General features: G+C 42.1%; 1 long non-coding RNA gene across 12 annotated transcripts in view; it reads right to left on the bottom strand.

The window, feature by feature from the left end:
• Positions 1-1,104: 1,104 nt before the first annotated feature.
• Positions 1,105-11,097, bottom strand: part of LOC103351774 (uncharacterized) — a 37,751-nt gene continuing 27,758 nt past the window's right edge. For all 12 annotated transcript variants that reach the window (XR_007911999.2, XR_011385408.1, XR_011385405.1 and 9 more), the window contains one exon: positions 1,105-1,479. This is a non-coding gene — a long non-coding RNA (uncharacterized lncRNA). The remainder of the gene's footprint in view (positions 1,480-11,097) is intronic.

Raw genomic sequence — 11,097 nt, 5'->3', positions numbered from 1 at the left:
ATGAGTTTTGATATGCAATATCTTTCTTTATTATTCAATTGAAAATATTTTCTGATTTCTGTTGTGATTTCTTTTTTGACTCATGGATAGTTCAGAATTGTGTTGCTTAATTTTCAATCAGTAGCTAATTTTCTGGTAATCTTTTTGTAATTGATGTGTAGCTTAAGATCACTGGGACTGGTTAACAGGCTATTGATGATTTCTATCCTTTGACTTTTGTTGAAACTTGATTGATGGCCCAGTTATACTGAACTTTGGTGAATGTTCCTCGAAAAAGAATCTGTGTTCTTCCAGTTATTGGTGACTACCCCCTGTCTTGAACCTCCCTCCATATTTTCTATAGTAGTTTTTTCTTTTCTCTCTCCCCAGACTTCAGCATCATCTCTTGCTGTGGGCCTGCCTGCTGAGGTCTCCCACAACTCTGACCCTGAAGCTGCAGAATCCCTCCTCTTCCATGTGCACGGGAAGTGCATGTATTTGAACAGCTAGTGCCTTTTCTCTAGCTCTTAGGAGGCAATTAGAGGCAGTTGCCCTGTGCCCCTGTACCAGGGAGGATTACCTTAGTATTCAGATGTGAGAAATTGCTTCACCGCCATAGAAAGTGATCTAAATAAATATCCCCTGCCCTGACAGACACACACACACACACACACACACACACCTCCTGTGTGGTGCAAGTGGCCAGTGTTACAAATGGTCATGGAAAGGCTGGGTTTTGGAAGCTGAGCTCTAGGCCCACACACCACTGCTACATGTGCAAGATGAACTAACACATGGTAGTGACCACGTGATTATTGCAAGTGCTTCTGAATGGCTGTTGCATCGAAACCTAAAGATAAACTGCAGTACTGCAGGATTCCAGCTGTGATACTGTAAACTGGTGCATGGTGCAAGAAAGGATGTGTATGCTTAGAATTTAAAAATATGTGATCAAGAGAGTGTGTAACGTGTGTCAGTGCTTTTCCATTCTATGTGAGACTATCTCATAGTAATGCTTACTAAAGAGCTTGCTTTCTTGACTTGGAATGCTATGTAGGTAGCATTAGCCCATACATATTTTCCATAATAATATAATGTAGAATAAAATATACACACAATTGTGAGTCAGTGGTGAAGAGAATATTTATAAAGGGAAGGTAAAGGAGCTGAAGTAGATGGTGAAAGAACACTACTCTGCCTAAGTTAAGGAGATGGAGGGAAAGCCAATGAGGGCCTCAGGACTTCATTTCTCCTGGGATGGGAATGGAGCAGCGTGGAAGGCAGGGTTTTTGATGCATTGAGAATGAAGAGCTCGAGTCAGAATAAAGTCTCTGTAGCCTTGACGAAGGGGCTGGAGGGGCATGTGATGGAGAAATGGTTCTGGGTAGTCATGGACTTGCCTTCCATGGTGGACGCTCACATCCTTTTCAGCATCTTCACCATACAGGCTCAGGGAGAAGTTAGTCCAGGGCGCTGGAGGCTTCCTTCCTGAGGGGAAACCTAGAAGAGATGAATGAGATATTTATTTGACAGATAGAGTTAGATAGTGAGAGAGAGAGGCAGAGAGAAAAGTCTTCCTTCTGTTGGTTCGCCCCCCAAATGGCCGCTAAGGCCGGCAGTGCACAGATCCGAAGCCAGGAGTCAGGTGCTTCTCCTGGTCTCCCATGGGGTGCAGGGACCCAGGCACTTGGGCCATCCTCCACTGCACTCCCGGGCCACAGCAGAGAGCTGGCCTGGAAGAGGGGCAACCGGGACTAGAACCTGGTGCCCATATGGGATGCTGGCACCACAGGCAGAGGATTAACAAGTGAGCCATGGCGCTGGTTCCTGGAATAAGTATTTATTTATGAGTGAATGAATTACTGTGCTTTTGAGGATGGGAGTCAACTGCTACCAGTGACCAAGCAGTCTCCTCAAAGGAAGTACCATAGTGGAGGCTGAGTAATTAATCTCTGTTACTGATAGGTGGCAGGAATCAGTTCTTGTTGGACCTCTGTCTTACCTTCCTCTCCACTACCATGACTACTCCATTTTTTCTGCCTTGCCAAATCCATGGAGCTCTGACAGAAGCTCACTGACATCAGCTGGTCCATTGGTTTTGTCTCTTTGGTTGTTTAGTGCCTCGTTCATGGGGAATGCTTTCTGGTGAGTGTTCACATGTGAATCATGGATTTTTACACTTTGTACTTACCTGCATATGTCTGTCCACATGCTAGAACTAGTCACCAGGCTCACCCAAACACAAGGACGCCGAGAAGTGCAGTCCAATTTGTATATCCGGAAAATAGAGAGTGGGAAATACTTGGAGAATAGTAGTCCCCGACTGTTATATTCTGTTACAAGGCTCTCAATACATGGTGTTTCTCTAATGTGCTACACAGTTTTAGTGAAAGTAAATGTTTACTTATAGCTTTCTTCCTTCTTAGAATCCCAGCAATGTTTCCTTAGGGCTGGGTTAGAAACAGCATAGCTGTTGAGTTTTACTTGGAACGTTATTCCTTTATGCTTTGTTACTTGTAAGAGAGTCTTATTCCTGGCCTTTTACAGAGGGTTACAAATAATTTCTAAATTGATTTAACATACAAAATTGTGCGTGTTTATGGGGTACCATTGTGTAATGGTACCTTCACATCAGGGTGAACATTTATTATTTTTTGTGTTAGGGAGGGATTTTTTTTTTAAACAGCTGTTCCTGTAAACCCAGGTAAACAGGCTTCTTGATAGTCAGCTGCTCATGTCCATGTACATTTGATGCTAGCTTGCCCTCTGCCCTTCTACCCTTTCACACTTATGTTACGATGTATATTTTTTGGGCCCTCCATGGATTATCCCCCCCCCAACCACCGTGTAATACATGTCAAATGCTGAGCCTCTGTCTCCTTTCTTTTTGTAGCCTCAGCAACGAGGGCAATATTCTACCCACATAAAATGCTTCGTAATATTTGTCATTGCTGATGAAGTGATTCCAGAAAGCAAACAAAACAGGTTTTACGACAAAGATAGCCACCCATGCAAATAATGCAAGGCAAACAGTTCTCAAAGGATAAACAGGGCCTAGAATGTCTTTTGCTGGGGGCACCAGCTGATCTGATATGTGTGCCCTGACCTCCAGCAAATGGCCCTGTGCAGAGCAGCTCAGCGAGTTGGAGGGCCTGGTTGACATTTTGTGTGGCTCATATTCAGAGGATCACAGCTCCTCGGGAAGGCTTTATTGAATTGGAATTTTAGAAGGCAGGACAAGTTTAGCTAAGTCTGTGTCAATTAAAAGAGCATCACCATTTTATTTTATGTGCAAGACCTTGAATAGCTCAAGGCAGCGTTTTCTAGTTGAAAACAGTTGGTCTTTAGTCTTTGCTTTTTGTTCCTAGTCCCTTCCATTTTACTTTCACCCTCAACCCAGAAGCAAAATCAAAATGCCTTCTGTTTGGGGACACTAAGAAATTGTTTTGATGTTTTTGTTTTATGACCCCAACCTATATATCACCTGCTGCCATAGCATTATTCCTCCCTGTGCACTCATCATTCATAGCTACAGGGGGAAAATATCCCCCAACAGTATGTAACGTCTGGTATACATTTAGATGCATACATTTGGTTTGTCAGGATGATGATTTAATAGAAACTTATAGGTTCATTGTACAGTATTTTAGATGTCTAGTTTACTTAACAAAGATTTTTGGAGTGTGTTTTTGGAAATGCTACTTCTTTGTAATACAATCCTACATCACTGTGGTCTGAGTAGAGAAGGAGAGCATCTTGATTTCATATCTATAATTGTCAGTCACAAAGTCTCAGATCTTATGACATCAGGCGTGAACACTGAATAAGAAATTTCTCAATTTAACACATTATTTCTTTGGCATTATAAATCACAGACATTGAATCAGTCCCCTGAGAATTCAGGTTTGTTCCTGCTTGTTTTATTTTGAATATTTTTCTAGTATATGTTGAAATGTTTAATATATATGTTGAAATGTGTTTAATTTTAGTGCTTTAGAAACTATTTTTCTCTCTCTCTCTCTCTCACACACACATACACACACACAAACACACATTGTCCCCATTATCATTTTTGTTCTTACTCTTTAATTAGTTTGATGTTATTGATCTCTACTAATATCTTCAGTGGTTTTGGCAGGAATTTCTTTGTAGAGAAATTGAATTATTCCTGCTGGTTACAAGTTGACCTTGATTCAGTAAGATTAGCTGGAAAGGGAATGAAGGTGTTTCATAGGTGTCATTAAAAATAAATTGTCTCTAATTGTTTTTAGGACCATTGTAATACTTTCAAGCTCTCCAAATCAAAGTTCAAATTTTTCACCCTCACGTAGGTGGTCCAGAATGAAAGTCAAGATATAAACTGAAAGATATTTTTCAAGTAATTTGGATAATTCCTTACTAGGAATTTAAGCTGTAAATGCCTTTGCTACATTCTTTTGGAAGTTAGGGCAAGAATGAGTTACAGTAATAAACCACTGACATTTCTCTGCAGTGGAAAACACAATGGCAATTTTACTACATTGTTCTTAGTAATTCACCTTCAGGAACTGGGCCATTCTAACCAGCCTAGGCTGGGGAAAAGGAGGGAGTACATTCGAGAATGCCACTGGAAATTTTGTTGTCTGCATCTCCTTCCACTGTCATCTCGGACTTCAGAAAATGCCACCAGTTCAAGACAATCAGAATCCTACAGACTAAAACGTGGTTGGAGCAGAGAAGGCCCATAAAGCAGTGCTGTCTGATGGACGTAAGATGCAAGCCACATGACTACTTGAAAGTTCTCCAGGAGCCACATTTTCAAAAGTGGGAAGAAAGAGCTATGTCTAATTTTAATAACTTTTTCCCCAAGATATTCTTATTTCAACATATGATCTATGCAAAATACAAATGAGGTGTTTTATATTCTTTTTGGTGCTTAGTCATCAAAATGCAGTATGTAGCACACACTCACATGTCTCAGTTCAGACTAGCCACATTTCAAGTGTTCAGTTGTCGCGTGTGGCTGGCAACCAGCATGGTGAACAGAGAATGCCTCATCAAATCCCTTTCTTTGGCACATAAGGACCCAACAACCAGAGAGGTTAAGCCACTTGCCACATCCAAACTGCCGTGGCTGAAAGCAAGACTAGAAAGCAGATCTTTTAATTACCTCTCAAGGCCACTTTATACTACTCAAAGAATTTTTCTTCCTTTTTTTTTTTATTACCTAAACTCTTATTGACTACCTACTCCAAATCTCAATTTTATTTTGTTTCTACAGTTTTCATTAAGGCAAACTATCTTGAAACAGGAACAAGAAGAGCAAAGATGGATTCTTTTACCTAAGGTTTCAGCAGGGATCTGACACAGGGCCTTTGCCTACTTAAGAAGGAAGTGAGGCCGACGCTGCGGCTCCCTAGGCTAATCCTCCGCCTTGCGGCGCCGGCACACTGGGTTCTAGTCCCGGTCGGGGCGCCGGATTCTGTCCCGGTTGCCCCTCTTCCAGGCCAGCTCTCTGCTGTGGCCAGGGAGTGCAGTGGAGGATGGCCCAAGTGCTTGGGCCCTGCACCCCATGGGAGACCAGGAGAAGCACCTGGCTCCTGCCTTCGGATCGGAGCAGTGCGCCGACCGTGGCAGCCATTGGAGGGTGAACCAACGGCAAAAGGAAGACCTTTCTCTCTGTCTCTCTCTCTCTCACTGTCCACTCTGCCTGTCAAAAAAAAAAAAAAGTTAAAAAAAAAAAGGAAGTGAAGAGATATCAAGCAGTATTTTAAAAGCCCCTAGCTGCCTTTAATGAATTAAAGTCTGTAAGTCTGCATAAATTATATCTAGAGTCCTGGAAAGAACATGCAGATGAGATAATAGAACTGCAATTGAGTACAAGGAGAACGATGGAGAAAGGAAGAGAAGCTGGAGGACTGGCATGTGTCCAGGTTTTCTGACTGGAAAAGGCAAACGGTACTAGCAACAAGCACAGGCACAGCACTTACAGGAGCCAGACACTTGTTCTGAGAGTTTTACATGACGCATTGAGTTCTCACACCAACCCTGTGAGAGATGCGCTCAAACTTGTCACTCTTCAGATATGCAAATTGAGGCCCAGAAGTTCCAAATGGGCCTACGGTCTATAGCTTGTAGACGGTGGAGGCAAGATTGGAACTCAGCAGTGTGACTCTTTGAATTGCATGGCACTGCGTTGCCCATGGGTTAAAGGTTTCAGTATCTGCCTGCTTCCCTGTTTTTTTGCCTTCCCTCTCTCTGTGGCTAGGGATGATCTTTTGTCTACTTGAAAGTTCAGCTAGGTTCTGCGGCAAGAGGTGACTTCAGTCAGCAATATACTACTTCAGTGCTTTGCTATTCCATCATCCTATTCTGCTGGCGATATGTCCAGCCCTGTGCTTGTGCCCCACTTTTGGCATTGGGCATTCCTTGCATTGTCCACCCCTGATTTAGGTACTGGGGTCTGTTCTTAGATTCCAGCTTGCAACTTGCTGACAGAACACCCTGATTCCTGATCTTCTCTTTCCTTAGGTCGCTGTACAGATCTTTCTCCTTGGCTCTACCTGCCTGCCCATTCTATTCCCTGTTATCTTTTGAGAGGCTTCCATGACACCAATCACTCTTGCCAAAGAATTGTGTAGAATTATACTCTCTACCGACCATGTTCCACCTACTGGTCAGAACTAACCTCTTCCCACTTCCTCATTCAAGTTGCCCTCAATTGAGCATATGTCCCTGCAACTTAGTCTAATTCCAAGGTCCCACACTTCCCATTTTGTTTGGTTTCCTGCATTAGTGAAACCTTCCAGTATAAGAGAACACACCACAGTAGCAAGTCATTGAATTGGGCACTGGCTCTTGGAAAATTGTAGGAGTTGATTTGGAAGCACTTAAAATGGAAAACGATGGTTATTAATAAGTCTCTCTAAAACAAAACTTAGTCCCCCTTCCCTGATTTTGGTTGGTGTCACTAAAGTGGCCAAAGAGAAGAATGCCTTAGCTATGGTGTATCTGGATCTCAGAAGGCTATTTAACAGGGCTAGCATGACATTTTTGTTGATAAGAAAGAAAGATGTTATGATCTGGGTGATAGAATAGATTCGTGAATCTATGTCTGATCTTGAATGTCAACTTTGAGGGAGTTCCTCAATAGTGTTGTAGGGTCCTTCTCTTTAACTCTGTCCTAGTCTACTTTTATTAAAGACCATAATAGAAAATTTTCAAACAGATCTATTTATTTGTCTGAAAGAGTTACAGAGAGCAAGATGGAGAGAGAGAGAGAGAGAGAGAGAGAGAGAAAGAGAGAGATTTGGCCTGGGCTGGTCCAGGTGGGAGCCAGAAGCCAGGAGCTTCTTCCAGGTCTTCCAAGTGGGTGGCAGGGGCCCAAACACTTAGGCCATCTTCTGCTGCTTTTCCCAGGCCATTAGCATGGAGTTAGATTGGAAGTGGATCAACTAGGGCACGAACCAGCCCCCATATGGGATGCTGGTGCTGCAGGAAGTGGCTTTACCCACTACACTGCACTGGCCCTGTAATAGACAATTATGAGGAAACTTCAGCATGGCTGTAGAATATAGATAAATAGATCTCATGGCCAATGGCAGGTTTAGAATTCAGGAGATTCTTAAGCTAGAATGGAGGGTTAGAATGAGCAAGATTAAATGCAACAAAAATGCATAGGTACCTTTGCTTAAAAATTATGATATGCAAGAATAGTATGAGAAAGATATGGATTAACATTAGGGTAGTGGTAGAGGAGAGCATGGGACCTTTAATTTATTATAAGTTCGCCATGAGCCAAAAGTGTGCATGGCTACCCACATCAAATGTGATGTTGGACTACCTTAATTACACTATAATGCAAAAGCTAATTCCAGAGTGTTCTTGGTATCTACCAGACTCTGTCTGGGTTATTAGACCATGACAGGCTGACAAACTGCAATGGATCTGAGTCAGCCAGGCACAGCGGAAAAAGGTCTGGAAGCAGTGCTGTCCTGGAGCCTGTTGGTACTTGTTGGAGTATTCAGGAATTTCGTGAGCTACTTTTTAAACTTTCGTAGCTTGACATGGGTCATAGTGGGAGTATTTACACCATTATAATTGGCCAGCGCTATAGGTTAGGACTTTCTGTTTCTGGAGAGGGAGTTTGGCAGGATGCTACTACCATCAGTACCCTTCTGCTGTGAAGCATGGTTACAACCACAAAATGTGTTCGTGTGTTACAGTCAATGGAAACCCAAACCAAACCAAAACAGAAAAGCTCAAAAGAGAGAAGATGAGAACTTCAGAGATGTCTTTAAATACTCGAAGAAGTTAGATGTTCTTTTTCAGCAAATAGGAACAATGCTTGTCAAGTAGTCGCATCTTTGCCCTAAAAAGGGTGGAAAATATTCTGTGTCCTGAATCTGTATATAGGAAATACATGAAATGTGTATGCCTTAAATAAAATTTTTAAAAATTTAAAATTTTTAAAAAAAGAACTAGAAGAGTTTGAGCTCTCACAATCTATGCACTTATCCACAGGTATAGCCCCAATCTACCAATCAATAGAGAGAAATTTCTCTTTGAGCTTCTCAAATTATCTTTGAAAGTAATGCAAATTTTACAGTTCACTTCCTAATGGCTTCATGTATCTCTGAATTTACAAATAATGAACTAAATGAGTGGTTCCCAAACCTGCATGTATGAAGCACCTTGGGGTCTTGTGAAAATGCAGGTGCCACTTCAGTGGGTTTGGGGGACAGTTGATGACAAAGCTGCTGGCATGTGTGTACTTTGAGTAGTAAGGGTTGAAATTGGACGAGCCTAGTCACTTGCCTTCTCTGCCTCTCTCCCAGCTCCATCTTCCAGTAAATTTAACACCCCAGCACGGTAGCCACATCTGTGGCTGTGCATCCCATGACCTCCTCTCTTTGCCTCACCTCCCACAAAGACATAATCTCCTGGGTATGCACACACGTGCCTCTGAGAAGCTTGGAATTACAGCACTTTAGACTTTTATTTCATTATTTGTCCTCTTGTAGGAAGGAGTCATTTTTTATGGAACAGCTTTTCAACCTTATATGAGCTCCCTACACTGAGTAGCATTATAAAAAGCAACCAGAGATTATTTATTTATTTATTTTTTACCATTTGTAAGGAAATTGAAAAGTATGTCATCCACTACATTTTGTTCTGTCCTCTATTTGAGGACTCGGAGGACTTTCTCCTCAAATTTTTATTTCCAGGAATTGCCTTTTTTGAACAATTCATTCTTTTTGATCTTACTGATACTAGGCGTATTGTAGCTGATTGCATTTTCTTCTTTCATTCAAAATTCTTCCCACACACATTGATTGAGCACCTGCTAGGTTCCAGGCACCAGTATAGGTCCTGGGGAACCGAGCGGGAAACAAAATAGAGATGTACCTTGCCTTCCTGGAGCCTATGTTCAGTGTCTCTTTGCTCTGATGGTTAGGAAATACATTCTGACTGACTCTTGGTTGTATGATTCTCTAACCCTCATCTTTTCTTCTTTACCTGATTTTTCTCAACTTTTATTTGTCTCTTTTGATGCCCTTGTGAATTTTGTTTTTGGCAAGCTGCCCCTAATCTTTTATTGGATGAGCAGGGTATCCGAGCAAATATTAAAAGACAAAATTACAACAGATCTAGTCTTGCAGGTCTTATTTGGCTTTTTTTTTGTGGTTCAAGAAACAGGCAGCAGTCCAGACCAAGAATGGCTCAGAATACTCTATCCCACCAAATGTGCAGGCTATACTTACAGCCAGAGAGAAGGATGTGACATTCAGAAAATGGAAGTGAGCTCCAAAGACAGCTGGATTGCTTACAGCCAGGTGTTTGTCTGTTCGAACATGATGTAAGCAGTTGACACCTGTGCTGGGCTGAAGCTGGCTGGCTGTGATCGACTGAGACTCAGCTATTTGTTACAAAGGCCAGCTCCTTGCCTAGGTTTTCAGTTTGTTCCTACACGAAGTTGGGTTGCAGGTTCTTATGTAAACACTCTTGTGGAGGCTTCCTCGGGCCAAATGTCATTTGTTTTAATGCACATAAACCATTAAATATGTGGAGTTGGAAAAATCAGAAGGAAGCCAGTGCAATGAAGTTATAGGGAATCAAGCTTTCTTTTAACATGGAAGCAGTCTAGTGCCTTGAAAGGAAATGGCTCATCTTATGAGACAGTGGCCTTTCTGATGCTGGAATTGGATGCTATTGTTTGGGGCTCCCTGATGTGGCAGGCATATATACTAGAAAATATCTCTGGTGGCTTTTAATAATTGGATCACCTGGAATTTCTATGATGCCAATTCTTGTGTACTCAACCACAGCTCCTTTCCTCCCCGCCCAGGCTCCAGCGTCTATTGGAGAAGATGAATTCTTAAGGGCAGGTGATGGCTCAGGGGAGTCCCACAAATGGGGGTGAGGGGTGGGGAGGGAGAGGGATTTCCACCAGAAAAGCAGCCCTGGGCTCAAATCCTCCACCTGGCCCATGTTTTGTGACACTCACTAAAATCTAAACTCCTGCCTTTCCTTCTAACTTGTCTTGATCCAATTCATGGTTTTCTTCAGATGAATAAAATACCCCTGTATTTATAGTAGATGCTGTAAACCAGCCAGCTGTGATATTTTTTATATCATAAACAGCTGCTCCCTGAGCCGGCACAGTGGGGAAAAAAAAAAAAAGGCCGATTTGTATTTTTACAGCCAGATATGAAACCAGGTTTCAATAATTTGGGAAGCTCGTGTCACCACCTTTGAGCCTCAGTATGCTAATTTTTAAATGAGCCCCTACAGAATGCAGATCCTACAATTAATATAACCCTGAAAGGTAGCCCTATTGTAACCACTTAGAAAACAGGACATTTCAAAGAATTAATTGATTTTAACCTCAGTATGAAATATTGGCACTTGTGATGATACCACTCTGTGAATAGATAGAAGCAGCATTTATGGCCTTTTTAACTACATTCCATTCACTGAAAAATGACAACTATGCTAAAGAAATACTTTCCTCCTTGCTGCCGGCTTCTCCCAATGAGAGCTTTTAGCAAAGGGCAAGAAAGTCCTGCCAATAAATAACAAAAATGTAGTATCCCCACCATCATTTTCCTGTCTCGCTCTCCCCAGTGGAGGAACAAG

Source organism: Oryctolagus cuniculus, chromosome X (assembly GCF_964237555.1).
Source record: "Oryctolagus cuniculus chromosome X, mOryCun1.1, whole genome shotgun sequence".
NCBI classification, from domain to species: Eukaryota; Metazoa; Chordata; class Mammalia; order Lagomorpha; family Leporidae; genus Oryctolagus; species Oryctolagus cuniculus.
This window is presented reverse-complemented; position numbering and strand designations above follow the sequence as displayed.